Raw genomic sequence first — 15,672 nt, 5'->3', positions numbered from 1 at the left:
AACTTTGTGCATAGTCAAAGTAGACCCAGGAATAGTGGCATGAAATGAGAAGAAAAAGGCTAAATCATGTAGTAGCTCAGAAACAATAGACAGGAGTTCAAAATTCATTATAAATATGCCAGAGAGATGTAGGTTTTAATCTCAGTTCCACCACTTAGGAAGAGTGTGACTATGGGAAAGTTCTTTAACTTACCCAAATTTCTGTTTCCTTAATTTTTTATTATTTATTATATTTTAAATTTTATTTTAATTGTTGTCCAAGTACAGTTTTCTGTCTTTTACTCCCATCCCAGCCCACCCACCCAGCCCTCCCCACCTCCCTCCCATTTTCCACCCGCCCCTAGTTTTTGTCCATGTGTCCTTTATACTTGTTCCTGTAAACCTTTCCCCTTTTCCCCTGAAATTCCCTGGAAATTCCCTCCCCTCTCCCCTCTGGATAATGTCAGCCTGTTCTCTATTTCAGTATCTTTGGTTATATTTTGCTTGTTGTTTTGTTTTGTTGTTTAGGTTCCTGTTAAAGGTGAGATCATATGGTATTTGTCTTTCACTGCCTGGCTTATTTTGCTTAGCATAATGCTTTCCAGTTCCATCCATGCTGTCGCAAAGAGTAGGAGCTCCTTCTTTCTTTCTGCTGCATACAATTCCATTGTGCAAATATACCATTATTTTTTGATCCATTCATTTACTAATGGGCACCTAGGTTGCTTCCAATGCTTGGCTATTGTAAATTGTGCTGCTATGAACATTGGGATTCATAGGTTCTTTTGGATTGGTGTTTCAGGCTTCTTAGGATATAATCCTAGCAGTGGAATTGCTGGGTCAAAAGGCAGACCCATTTTTAGTTTTCTGAGAAAACTCCATACTGTTTTCCATAGCAGTTGTACCAGTCTGCATTCCCACCAACAGTGCACTAGGGTCCCTTTTTCTCCACAACCTCTCCAACACTTGTTGTTTGTTGCTTTGTTTATGATGACCATTCTAACTGGTGTGAAGTGGTATCTCATTGTGGTTTTAATTTGCATCTCTCTGATAGCTAGCAATACTGAGCATCTTTTCATGGGTCTCTGTATCCTCTGTATGTCCTCCTTGGAGAAATATCTGCTCAAGTCCCTTGCCCATTTTTTAATTGGGTTGCTTGTGTTCTTAGAGTGGAGTCGTGTAAGTTCTTTATATATTTTGGAGATTAAACCCTTGTATGAGGTATCATTGGCAAATATGTTTTTCCATACAGTTGGTTCTCTTTTTATTTTAATACTGTTTTCTTTAGCCATGCAGAAGCTTTTAATTTTGATGAGATCCCATTTGTTTATTCTTTCCTTTATGTCCCTTGCTCTGGGGGACATATCAGTAAAATGTTGCTGCGTGAAATACCTGAGATTTTCCTGCCTATGTTCTCCTCTAGGACTTTAATAGTGTCATGGCTTATATTTAAATCTTTTATCCATCTTGAATTTTTGTGTGTGTATGGTATAAGTTGGTGCTCAAATTTCATTTTTTTTTCCACGTAGCTGTCCAGTTCTCCCAACACCATTTGTTGAAGAGGCTACTGTTGCCCATTTTATGTTGCTGCCTCTTTTGTCAAATATTAATTGACTGTAGAGACTTGGGTTTATTTCTGGGCTCTCTGTTCTGTTCCATTGGTCCATGTGCCTGTTTTTATGCCAGTACCAGGCTGTTTTGATTACAGTGGCCTTGTAATACAGTTTGGTATCAGGTATTGTGATCCCTCCTACTTTGCTTTTCTTTCTCAAAGTTGCAGTAGCTATTCGGGGTCACTTATGGTTCCATATAAATTTTTTGAAATGTTTCTTCTATGCCTGTGAAATATGCCATTGGTAATTTAATAGGTATTGCATTGAATCTGCAAATTGCTTTGGCTAGTAGGGACATTTTGATGATTTAATTCTTCTGATCCATGAACACGATATATGTTTCCATTTGTTTGTGTCTTCCTTGATTTCTTTCTTCACTGTTGTGTAGTTTCCTGCATACAGGTCTTTTACCTCCTTGGTTAGATTTATCCCTAGGTATTTTATTTTTCTTTTTGCTATATCGAATGGGATTTTTTTATTCTTGATTTCTGCTTCTGCTCTTTCATTGTTGGTATACAAAAATGCCTTTGGTTTCTGGATATTGACTTTGTATTCTGCTATTTTGCCAAATTCGTTTATTAGGTCGAGCAGTTTTTTGGCAGAGTCTATAGGATTTTCTATGCACACTATCATGTCATCTGCAAACAATGACATTTTTGTTTCCTCCTTTCTGATTTGGATGCCTTTTATTTCCTCTTCTTGTCTGATTACTGTGGCTAAAACTCCCAATACTATATTGAATAGAAGTGGTGAAAGTGGACAGCCTTGTCTTATACCTGATCTTAGTGGAAAAGATTTTAGTTTTTGTCCATTGAGTATGATGTTGACTGTAGGTCTCTCATATATGGCCTTTATTATGTTGAGGAATGCTCCCTCTATTCCCACTCTGCTGTGTGTTTTTATCATAAACATGTGCTGTACCTTATCAAATGCTTTTTCTGAATATATTGATATGATCATGTGATTTTTGTCTTCACTTTTGTTTATGTGATGTATTACATTTACTGATTTGCGAATATTGAACCATTCTTGCATCCCTGGGATGAATCCCACTTGGTCATGGTGTGTGATCTTTTTAATGTATTGTTGGATGCAGTTTGCCAATATTTTGTTGAGGATTTTAGTGTCTATGTTTATCAGTGACATTGGCCTGAAGTTTTCTTTCTTTGTTGTGTCTTCATCTGGTTTTGGGATTAGGATGATGCTGGCTTCATGAAAAGAATTTAGAAGTCTTCCATCATTCTGGATTTTTTGGAATAGTCTGTGAAGGATAGGAGTTAGCTCTTTCTTAAATGCTTTGTTTCCTTATTTTTGAAATAGTATTATGTCTAAAACGACCTCCTTATAGGATTGCCAGATTCAATGAGATGTGTATATAGTGCTTTTAATATCTGACCAGTAAGTAGAGTTATCATTGTTGTTGATCCAATATGTAGTGCACATTAATGTGAAATGAAAGTGTTGGCTGAAGAGACAGCTGAAAGACCTAGAAAATGTGCTCAATATGAGGTGTCTCAGCCTGAAAGGCCTGCAGAGTCAGGAATATAATATACAATGAAGCATGGTAGAGATTGTGTCAAACAGAAACAAAGTGAGCAGTTTTACAAGGTCCAACAAATTACAGCCACTTGTAACATAAGCCCCAAGTTGACAAGTCTTCCAATTATTCAGGAGAAGCTGGGCATTCATGTTTTATATGAAATATCCCCATTTATAAATATTGGCACAAATTTCGATTCAAAACACTGTATACACCAAACCAAACAAACCCGAAGACCTCTCAGTGGTGATCTCTGCTCTAAAGAGCCCTGTAAATGGGCTCTCTCACTGGTCTAAGAGGAATTGGACCAGCCAAGTAATAATGTTGGCTGGCTCAGATTAGGCATACAAAAGTGAATTTAGACTGTGACAAGTGACCTTGAGGGTAAAGAGAGAAATGCACTTTTTCTTCTGGCCTTTTTGCCTTTTTTTAGATTTTTAAAGCTGTTTTATTTTCTAATCTCTACTAGTTTGGAATTTACATATACTGTTTTTATTCATGATGGTTAACCCAAAAATTACAACCTGCATGCTAACTTGTTTAATGTTATTGTCTAACATTAAATACTTTTATTACCCCTCACATACAGTATAAAAACTCAAACTATTTTAACTACATGTTAGTCACCCCTGCCAAACCTCATTCATGCAGGTGACTGAAAAAAAAGACCCCAAATGCAACTTTGGAAACAATATACTTAACATGACAGAACCTTTGTCTGCCTTGGTACCTGAAGGCATAAGCAGGGTAAGGCTCTATACTACCCTGTTCACCCAAACCATTGATTAAGCCACTGTAATTTGGGGGATTGTTTGTTACAACACCTAGAATTGTCCTAATACAAATATTTTCAGTGGTTGGCAAGTATTTTCATTTATCACAGGAAGACATTATTCCACTGCCTTCTGGTTTCCAATAGACAAAGAAAAGTCAGGTGTCAGTATAAATGATGCCCTTTTGAAAATAATTTGACTTTTTTTCTCTAATTGTTTAAAATTTTTTCCTCTAAAAAAATTTCCACTGGAACCCTGGGGAATCAGTATGGCTGGATGAGGTTGGATGGGTGAGGCAGCAACTCAGTGAGGCAGGACACTGGGTTCTGGTTGGTGATAGCATAACCAGGACTCACCCTCACCCACTCTTCCCACCCCTGTCCACAGCCATGGCTCTGCACTACCTCTTGCCATGGCATAAACAAGGGCCACAAGGTGACCAAGGTGAGCAAGCCAAGTCATAGCAGTGGGAGCCTGACCAATCACACCAAGTTCATGCAGAACATAATCCAAGAGGTATGCAGCTTTGCTCCCTATAAACTGTGTGTCATGGGGATGCTCAAGGTCTCTAAGGACAAGTGGTCCCTGATATTAATTTAAAAAAGGGTGGGAACATATCTCCACGTGCCATGTGGGGAAGAGAGGAGCTAAGCAACATCCTTGAAGCCATGAGGAAGGCAGCAGCTAAGGACTGAGCACCATCCCTCTGTGTGTAATTGAAACTTTTCCAGAAAAAAAAAAAAACTTTCTCTGTAATTATTTCAACGTATGTCTCTAAAAAATAAGAAAGAACTCCTTTTTAAATTCTTTATTTGTTGATTTTTTTCTTCAGAGAGAGAAACATTAACTTGCCAATCCACTCATTTATGTACTCATTGGCTACTTTCTGTATGTGCTCTAATCAGGGATGAACCCATAACCTTGGCACATTGGAATGACACTCCAACCAACTGAGCTACCTGGCGAGGAGCAAGAAAGAACCCCTTATTTTTAACATAGTCATAATATCACTATCATATCAAACTAACGGTAATTTCTTACAAGGGGGAAGTACCCCCAAAAAAACACCAAAATTTATTTGTTAAAAATTTTCTATTTATTCTTACATGTCTAAACTTCAGTCACTTTCAAAGTACTTTCCATTTGATGTAACTATTTAGACATTTTTTTTCACCGACTCAAAGCAGTTTTTGAACTCATTGATTTTGATGCCTTTTGGTGCTTCTAAATCAGCAAAATGTTTCCCTTTGACGAATTTTTCCATCCAGGAAAACAAAAAAAAGTGTCGTTCAGAACAAGGTCAGGTGAATAGGGAGGGTGGTGCATGGGGGTTATGCTGTTTTTGGTCTAAAACTTCTCTGAACCCTCGGCATGGTGTGGGCAGGTGAACTTGTAAATCACCCATCATGAAATAGGCAAATGCATTGAAAGAGTCTTTTTTTTTTTAGTTCAACAATGGACTGGTAGAATAGTTTGGGTTTTTTTAAGATTTTATTTATTTATTTTTAGAGAGGGGGAGAGAGAGAGAGAGAGAGAGAGAGAGACATCAATGTGCGGTTGCTGGGGGCTATGGCCTGCAACCTAGGCATGTGCCCTGACTGGGAATCGAACCTGCATTGCTTGGTTCACAGCCCGCACTCAATCCACTGAGCTACGCCAGCCAGGGTGAAAGAGTCTTCAAAACAGAGACTGTGAGGCCAAACACAGCCTCTCACAACAACAGCTGGTGCACTGATACAGATGGGTTCCCAGAACACTCATCTAGTGGGGAAAGCCTGTGTACTATGAGGGGCCCACCCTCCAGAAGATAATTCTGGATTTTTATGCCCCCCTCCCTTGTATATCACATTATACCAGTAATTCCTAATACCACGGTTCAAATTTCTAATTGCCTTACAAATATTATGCTTTTAAAATTTTTAGCAATTTGTTTCTATGAATCAGTATCCATTAGGCACATATACTATAATTGCATGATATGTTTTTAATTTATTTTAATCTGTTGATTCCACACATTACATATATATTCTTTAATATTTTTTCATCAGTTTTTAGTTTTTATATAGATTTTGTATTTGTTTTATTGGATTCATACCTATGCATTTCATTTAGGGCAATGCTAATGTAAATGGTAATGTGTTTTTAATTTCAAATTTCACTTGTTTATTGAACATATATAGGAAAAGCAATAGATTTGTGTATGTTAAACTTGTATCCTACAACCCTGTTATAATTCCTTATTAGTTCCAGACATTTTTTGTTATTTATTTCATATTTTCTACATAGAAGAACATGTCATCTGCAAAGAAAATGTTGTTTCCTCCTTCCCAATCTGTATTCCTTCTACTTCTTTTTCTTATCGTATTGCATTAGCTAGTATTTTCAGTATGATATTGAAAAAAGTGGTGAGAGAAAACTCTTGCCTTGCTTCTGATTTTAGTGGGAGAGCTATGAATTTCTCACCATAAGGGGGATATTAGCTGTAGGTTTTATGTAGATGTTCTTTATCAAGTTGAGGAAGTTTTGTCTATTCCTAGTTTGCTGACAGTTTTTATCATGAATGGATATTGGATTTTGTCAAATGCTTTTTCTGCATTTATTGATATGATCATATGATTTTTTCTTTTTCAGCCTGTTGATGTGATGGATTACATTAATTTATTTTTTATTTTTAATTTATTTTTAGACAGAGGAGGAGGAAGGGAGTGGGGGGAAACATCAATGTGTAGTTGTCTCTCACGCACCCCTCACTGGGTACCTGGCCTGCAACTTAGGCATGAACCTTGAATGGGAATTAAACTGGCAACCATTTGGTTCACAGGCTGGAGCTTAATCCAATGAGCCACACCAGCCAGGGCACACTAATTGATTTTTGCATATTGAACCAGACTTGCATATCTGGCATAAAACCCACCTGCTTGTGGCATGTAATTCTTTTTAAACATTGTTGTATACATTATAAAATTTGCTAATATTTTGCTAAGGATTTTTGCATCTGTGTTCAGGAAAGACATTGGTCTGTGGTTTTCTCATAATGTATTTGTATGGTTTGGGTACTTGTATAATGTTGGCTTTATAGAATGAGTTGGGAAGTATTTCCTCTGCTTCTATCCCCTGGAAGAGATTATAGAGAATTGATACACATTTTCCCTCAAATGTTTGGTAGAATTAATCAGTGAATGCATCTATGGCTGGTGCTTTCTGTTTTGGAAGATTATTGTTTATTGGTTCAGTTTTTTAAAAAAGATATAAGTTTATTCAGATTGTCTATTTCTTCTTGTGTGATTTTTGGCAGATTATACCCTTCAAGGAATTTGTCTATGTCATTTAGGTCATGAAATTTGAGGGCATAGAGTTGTCGATAACACTGCTTCATTATCTTTTTAATGTCCTTGAGGTCTACAATAATGTGCCCTATTTCATTTCTGATATTAATAATTTGTGTCCTCTGTTTTTTTCTCTTAACCTGGCTAAAAGCTTACCAGTTTTATTGATCATTTCAAAGAACCAAATTATATTGGTTTTTCTCTATTAATTTCCTGTTTTTTATTTCATTGATTTTTGCTGTAACTTTTATTATTTTTTCTTCTGCTCATTTTGGTCTTTTTTTCCCCTCATTTCCTAAGGTGGAGGCTTAGATTACTGATTTTATATCTTTTTTCCTAATAAATATATTCAATGCTATAAATTTCCTTCTGAGCACTGCTTTCACTGCATCCCACAATTTTGATAAATTGTGTTTTTGTTTTTATTTAGTTCAAACATTTTAAAATTCATCTTGAGATTCTTCTTTGACCTATGTGTTGCTTACAAGTATCTTGATAACTCTCCAAGCATTTTGAGATTTTTCAGGTTTCTTTCTGTTATTTATTTCTATTTTAATTCCGTTGTGATCTGAGAGCAGATATTGTGTGGCTTCTATTCTTTTAAACTTGCTAAGAAGTGTTTTTATAGACTACAATGTCATATATCTTGATAAATATCCAATGATTTGTAGAAGAATGTGTAATCTGATATTATTGAGTTAAGTAGTCTATTATATCAATTATATACAGTTTATCAATGGTGCTGTTGAGCTAAACTATGTCCTCACTGATACTCTGCCTGATGGACAAGTCCATTTGTGATAGAGGGCTGTTAAAGTCTTCAACTATAAGGAGGATTCATTTATTCCTCCTTGCAGTTCTATGAGTTTTGCCTTATGTATGTTCAGTTGTTAAATGCACACAAACTAAAAACATCTATGATTTCTTGAAATATTGACCCATTTGTCTTTACACAATGCCCCTCTTATCCCTAATAACCTTCCTTGCTCTGAAGTCTGCTACATCTGAAATAAATACAGTTACTCCCACTTTATTTACATTAGTGTTAGTATGGTATATCTTTCTCCATCCATTGACTTTTAACATATCTGTGTCTTTATATTTAAAGTAGGTTTCTTTTTAAGTTTGTATTTTTCAGTTAAAGTTGGCATTCAATATTATAATAGTTTTAGGTGTACAGCATAGTGGTTAGTTAGACATTTATATAACTTAGGAGGTGATCTCCCTGTAAGTCTAATACCCACTAGACAACATACATAGTTATTACAATATTATTGATTACATTCCCTATGTTGTTCTTCACATTCCTGTGACTATTTCATAACTGCCATTTTGTACTTCTTACTCCCTTCAACTTTTTTTCCCAATCCACCAACCCCCTTCCCATCTGGCAACCATCAATTTGTTTTCTGTATCTAAGAGTTTGTTTTTGTTTTATTTCTTCACTTATTTTGTTTTTTAGATTCCACATAAAAGTGAAAGCATATAGTATTTGTCTCTCTGTGTCTGACTTATTTCACTTAGCATAATATCTGTTATGTCCATCCATGTTGTGGCAAATGGTAATATTTTATTTGTTTTTATGGCCAAGTAATATTCCATTATATATATATATATATAATCTCATATTTTCTTTATCTGACTGTCTATGGATGGGCACTTAGGCTGCTTTCATAACTTGGCAATTATAAATAATGCTACAATAAACATAGGGATACATATATCTTTTCAGATTAGTGTTTTGGATTTCTTCAGATAAATACCCAGGAGTGGAATTGGTAAGTCATTAGGTAGTTCTATTTTAAATTTCTTGAGGAAACTCCACACAATTTTTTCCTAATGGCTGCACCAGTTTACAATCCCACCAGCAATATGAGAAGGTTCCTTTTTCTCCACATCCTCACCAACACTTTTTTTGTTGATTTATTAATGATAGCCATTCTGACAAGTGTGAGGTGATATCTAATTGCAGTTTTAACTTGCATTTCTCAAAATTACAGATGTTGAGTATCTTTTTATAAGTCTATTGGACATATGTATGTCCTCTTTGGAGTAATGTCTACTCAGGTCCTCTGAACATTTTTAATCAGATTATTTGTTTTCTTTGGTGTTAACTTATGTGGGATCTTTATATATTTTAGATATTAGCCCCTTATTGGTCAATGAATGTCTTCTCCCAATTGGTAGTGTAACAGGGTGCAGCCAACAGGGGAGCCTCAAAGAGGGAGCTGTACTAAGATCGAGAAGAGCCTGGAGATAATTGGCTCCAAACCACAGGGCCACACCTGCCCAGAATCTGGCAGCTGTAGCCAATTCTGAGAGTATAACAGGGTGCACCCAAGAGGGGAGCCTCAAATAGGGATCTGTGATAAGATCCAGAAGACCCTGGAGAAAATTGGCTCCACACCAAAGGGCCACACCTGTCCAGAATATGGCAGCTATAGCCAATTGTGAGAGGAGCCAGAAATGGGGCTTCAGAGGAAGATTGGTGCTGGGATTTAAACCGAGACTCAGCAGCCACTGAAAGGGGGGAGAACCATGCGTAGCCCTGCAAGAGAGAACCACACAGCTTTAGCAGAGTGAAGACTCTCGCGGCCCTGAGGGAGAGAACCATGCGGCTCTGGCAGAGTGGGGACTCCCGTGGTCTGGGGAGAGGGGACCACATGCCTTTGCCAGAGTAGGGACCCCCGCAGCTTTAGGAGATATGGCAGTCTGGACTGGGCAAAGGGGGAAGGAAGGAAGGACTGTGTCTGTTTGTGGGTGCTTTAAGGGACTTTAGGATTTTTGGTGAAGACATTAGGTCCCTACTTTAAGTTTGTATAGCATTAAAGAAATGTTTCCTTTCCTTTTCACAAATCTCTGGCATAGAGAGACGTCTTTCCTCTGATGGCAGACATAACGGACCTGGGGGCTTCTTTATATCATCTCACGCCCCCTCTTGTTTGTTCTGTAAGTTTTTGGTGACCATGAAGGGACGATAATTGTCCATGGCAGACCGACCCCCTCAGGTGCAAGAGCGTGAGACTTAATTTCTCCGCACTCCTCCTGAGGGCATCGGCCGCCTAGCACGCCTGGAAAGGTGAAAAGGAAACGAAACAGGGACAGAGAGAGCAGAGACATGGAAGAGTTTTGGTTGAAACCTTGGTTTCTGAGTGCTTTTTTTTTTTTTTTGGAATAATGGAGTGGGAATTTTGGATAAAGGATCTGGAAATACCTGGTCTTTACACCATCTGTAACCTTTGCTTGCTTCTTTTTGAACTTTTGCTTGCTTTGTCGGAACTGTAAAAGTAGTTCCGAGCCAGTCCCTAAGTGGAGCCCACTGGGTAGAATGCTAAGGGATTGGGAGAACTACTGTGCTAAGCTGACATACAAGATTCCCTTGACTAAGCAGTGAATGGTTTATTACTGTAACACGGTGTGGCCTACTTAGGTTTTGGGTGCTGAGCTGAGATGGCCAGTGAATGGTTCTTTGAGTTACTGCATCATTGCTAGATTGAAACAGTATTGCAGGCGGTATGAACTATCGGAAGAGTTACACTATCTTAATGCATTGATAATACTGCACAACAGCTTTGTGCCAGAGACAGAGAAGCGTGTGATGGTCCAGAAGGGAAGTGGCCTGAGAACCCCTCGCTGATAGTCGAACACAGGAACGGAGAGAGAGAAGGAGGAGATAAACCTCATTAAGGCTCTGAACCCAGGGAATGGGAGCTCGCAGACAGGGGGAACTCCAGTGGTGCTGCAACCTCCCCAAGAGGTGGGGGCCGCCACAGCTCCCCAGCCCTTGCAGGTGGGAGAAGTCTCCACCACAGATTCGCGAGTTGGTTCCTTCAGCTATCCTCACCACCATATGGGAGGGGACCCCATGGCTCTCGAAACCAGAGCTGGCTGCCCAGCGCCATCTTTACAGGTGGGAGCATACTGCGTTCTGCCGCCACCTTCAGAGGTGGGAGGGGCCCGCGCACTGCCTGCCTGTGGGGCACCCCAGCCCCAATGGGTGGGGGTCGGCTCTGGAGTCCCGGTGCCCCAGCAGGTGGGAGCTGCCTGTGCTTTGCCTCCACCCAGGCCCCTGTGGATGGGGGGCATCTCCGAGGGCCACCACCCTCTGCAGGTGGGAGGAGCCTGGCCCCCTAAGCAGGGTGAGGCCTTGGGACCCCACCCTGTGCAGGTGGGAGGAGCCTGGCACCCTCTGCAGGGTGAGGCCTTGGGACCCCACCCTCTGCAGGTGGGAGGAGCCTGGCCCCCTCTGCAGGGCGAGGCCTTGGGGCACCTCCCTCTGCAGGTGGCATGGGCCTGGCCCCCTCTGCAGGGTGAGGCCTTGGGGCACCACCCTCCGCAGGTAGGAGGGGACTCCGAGAGGGCACCACCTTCACAGGTGGTGGAGGTTTCTACACCTCCAGCCTCACACGGGATGAGAACTACCACTGCTGGGGTACCTCCCCCTGCACATGCAGTGGGAGCCACTTCAGTACTGTCTCCTCCCATAAAGCCAACTGCTCCGCCTCCAGCTGCTGAGCAATGTGTCTCACCCTCCAGAACTCGCCAGGGCACCTCCTATAACTGGGGAGCCTCCAAAGGTGTAGCCAGCCAGTACCCTTTGAAGCAATATCTGATAGGCAGAATAAATGAAGAAGGCCAGCCCGCTGATTACTATTGGGCTCATACTCCATTCTCCACTTCCAACTTGCTGAACTGGAGGAATGCCAATCCCTCATATAGGAGTGATCCTCAGAAGATGGCAGATCTTGTTGCCTCTATTTTTGCCACTCACCACCCAAACTGGGCAGACATACAGGCCCTCCTGAACATTTTGCTAACAGCAGATGAAAGACGTTTGGCTCTAACTAGGGCTGATCAGGAGGCCCAGCGTCTCCGTGATGAGGACACCGAGGGAATTCTTAAGCCAGTGGAGGCAATTCCTCGGGTAGACCCTAAGTGGGACCCGAATAGCAAAGATGGCTTAACCTCTTTAAGACACTATAGAAAGTGCGTATTGGAAGGACTTAGGAAAGGAGTGCCCAAGCAGAGGAGTCTGAATACAATACAGACTCTCCAACAGAAGCCAGATGAGGATCCTTCTGAATTTCTAGAGAGGATCTAGCAGGCATATAGGAAATGCACTGATGTTGATCCAGGGGCACCAGAGAACGTGAGAATGGTAAACATGACTTTTATTGGGCAGGGTACTCCGGATATCAGGGACGAACTTCAGCGTGTAGATGCAGTATTGGGAATGAGCTCCTCCCAGCTAGTGGACACAGCCTTTAAAGTCTACAATGCCCAGGAAGCAGGGAAGGCAAAACGGGCCACAGTGTTTTTGGAGTTAGCCCAGGGAAGCCAAAAGAAGTGGGGCCCTAGGGCCGAAAAGAGAAACTCATCGGGTGCCCGCCACTGGGCCAGAGGCAAAAGGGGCCCTACAGAGAAGAAAGGCGCACTAGGCCGTAATCGATGTGCCTATTGCAAGGAGGAGGGCCTCTGGGAGGAATGAGTGCCCCCATCACAAAAGGGGAAAGGAACCAGGGTTAAAAGAGAATGATGGTTAAATCTGGATGCGAAAATTATGTGTAAAGGTTGTGAAAGTTTCAAAACTAGAGTAGAGGAAACCTGAACTACTTGTTTTTTGGTTTCATGGAAAAAGAGCAAATTTCTCACATTGGTTTTGTTTCTGATCAGAAACCTGTACCTGAAGACCTAGGAAAGGTCACCTGTAACCGGGTGGGGAGCATGCCTTTGCCACTCGGGACCCAGGAAGGGTCACTTGGGGCTGACGAGTGCTTCAGCCAGAGGCAAAGGGGGCATGTCTCTGCCAAGAGACCGGACCTGAAGGAGCATGTCTCTGCGAGGCACCCATGGACGCATAGTGGTGCAAGAGAATGCTTCTACCTGTGTATTATTCTGGAACTCTGTGTTTTGGATTTCGCTCTGTGTCTGCTCTGAAAAGGAAATTGAGGATTCCAGGGAAGGTTGAAACTTCACACTCTGTAGGAAAGTTTTGAGAAGCCTGGTGGATATCAGAAGGAAAAGGATTTTCCTTCACGCTTTGTATTTTTCTCCCTACCTGATCCCTCCAGAATTTGGCATTCTGAAGGAGTGAGCAATAGTATAAGGTTTCTTTGCATAAAACCAATAAGACCAGTTGTTAATAGTGGTTTTGTTAACTAAGACTTTGACTGGAATGTCACGCCTGAAGGAGGCATGTATGGGTTCTGGTCATCGCTGGAAAGCCCTGAGGAACTGGGATTGACTTGTGAAGCGAGCGTATGCCCATGACAAAAGCCTGGTACTTTGGTTGGCTGTGTGGTTCATGGCAGCCTTTCCAGGGAAGGAACGAAGGTTGCTTTCCTAAAAGATGGCCAAAAGGAGCCTGTAAGCACAATGGAAGCCTCAAGGATTTGAGTGAAACAACTGGTACAGGCGAAGCCAGATGGTGGATGTGTGGCTCTGCTTCTGTGCCCCAAGCAGGGGCGGACTGAGAAGTCAATGTAAAGGCTGCCTGTGTGAGTTCCAGCAAAGTAGGCTCAAGGATCATAAGTGACCCAGGCTGCTCTTGGTGTGTTTATGCAAACGAACAATCAAAATTTAAAGGGGGACTCAAAGTAGTCCCTTTAATAACAGTGAGGGTGATCTTAAGGAGAAAAATTATGGTTTGAGGAAAATACAACACTCAGTGTTGAGCATCAGAAATGGCGCTACTAACCATCTTGAAAATTTGCTTTTCAATTTACAGGCACAAAGGATCTGTCAAATTGCCATTGTGAAATATCATTGTAGCAAGGGCCTTGTAACAAGATGTCCTCCCTAAAGACAGTCTCACAGGTGCAGAGACTGGCTTGGGAATTTTTGTGTAAAGTAACCTGTGTGTTCTTCTGTTTTTATAGGGCATATGCCTAGAACCTCATTACCTGAGTGACTGACGGTAATACAGGCCTCACTTAAGGAGCCCATTTTCATCATCGCCCCCTGAGATTCAGCAGTTTGGCTGAACTAAGTGGTTGGGCTGGCGAAGGGTTCGGGCGATCTGTGGGCTTCACTTTAGAACTGATTTTGCCTTTTCTGTCTTGATGGCTTGGACAGAAAGGGCCCCAGATATCTGAAAGGAGGGAAATCCTGACATATTCCCCTCAGCCCGAGTGAAGTAGAGTGGGCCACAGGAATTTTTGATAGGTGTAGCATGCCTTGTACACCTTCCTCCAGTTAAGCCATTCTTTACCTAAGCCCTTGCCTTTGTCATTTAGTGGTTATGATTTAATTGTGCCCTCCAACTTTTTCCAAATCTGTCACCTCCAGAATATGACCAGGGTGCCAACGGTCCAGTAATGCCAGCCTTTGGGCACCGAGCCTGAGACCTCCTGGTGACAGCCAACTGACCAGGATTCTGTAAGGTCCTTCCCCTTACAGGAAGGACTCCCTCCATGCTGCATCCCCCACCCCCTTTCAGGGCACCCCTGACCCAAGGGTGGGTAGAACAACGTCCATTTCCAGCAGGAAGCAGTTACAAGAAGATGAGACCTTCATCCATTGTCCTTGCTAAGATTATAAAGTGGGTGTAAATCTGAAAGGAGGGATTGTAACAGGGTACAGCCAAGAGGGGAGCCTCAAATAGGGATCTGTAATAAGATCCAGAAGAGCCTGGAGATAATTGGCTCCACACCACAGGGCCACACCTGCCCAGAATCTGGCAGCTGTAGCCAATTGTGAGAGGAGCCAGAAATGGGGCTTCGGAGGAAGATTGACACTGGGATTTAAACCGAGACGCGGCAGCCATTTGAGGGGTGTGGGGGTGGGGGAACAATGTGCAGCCCTGAAGGAGGAGAACCACGTGCAGCCCTGCAAGGGAGAACCACACAGCTTTAGCAGAGTGGAGACTCCCGCAGCCATTTGAGGGGAGAGAACCGCGAGGCTCTGACAGAGTGGGGACTCCCGTGGTCCGGGGAGAGAGGACCACGTGCCTTTGCCAGAGTAGGGACCCCCGCAGCTTTAGGAGATACGGTAGTCTGGACTGGGCAAAGGGGGAAGGAAGGAAGGACTGTGTCTGTTTGTGGGTGCTTTAAGGGATTTTAGGATTTTTGGTGAAGACATTAGGTCCCTACTTTAAGTTTGTATAGCATTAAAGAAATGTTTCCTTTCCTTTTCACAAATCTCTGGCATTGAGAGACGTCTTTCGTCTGGCGGCAGACATAACTGACCTGGGGACTTATTTCAGTAATAGTATATTGTCCCAGGCCCCCCTTGTTTGTTCTGTAACAGTCGGTTGTCTTTACTTTGTTGATGGTTTCATTCACTGTGCAAAAACTTTTTAGTTTTTTGGACAACTGTAATAGAATAACAATGAAAAAATGTAAAACACTTTTTAGTTTGACATAGTCCCAGTTGTTTAAGTTTTTCTTTTGTTTCCCTTGCCTGAGGAGACACATCCAAAAAACATCATAAAGAAGAATGTC

Source organism: Phyllostomus discolor, chromosome 14, assembly GCF_004126475.2.
Source record: "Phyllostomus discolor isolate MPI-MPIP mPhyDis1 chromosome 14, mPhyDis1.pri.v3, whole genome shotgun sequence".
Taxonomy (NCBI): Eukaryota; Metazoa; Chordata; class Mammalia; order Chiroptera; family Phyllostomidae; genus Phyllostomus; species Phyllostomus discolor.
Note: the sequence above shows the minus strand (reverse complement) of the source record.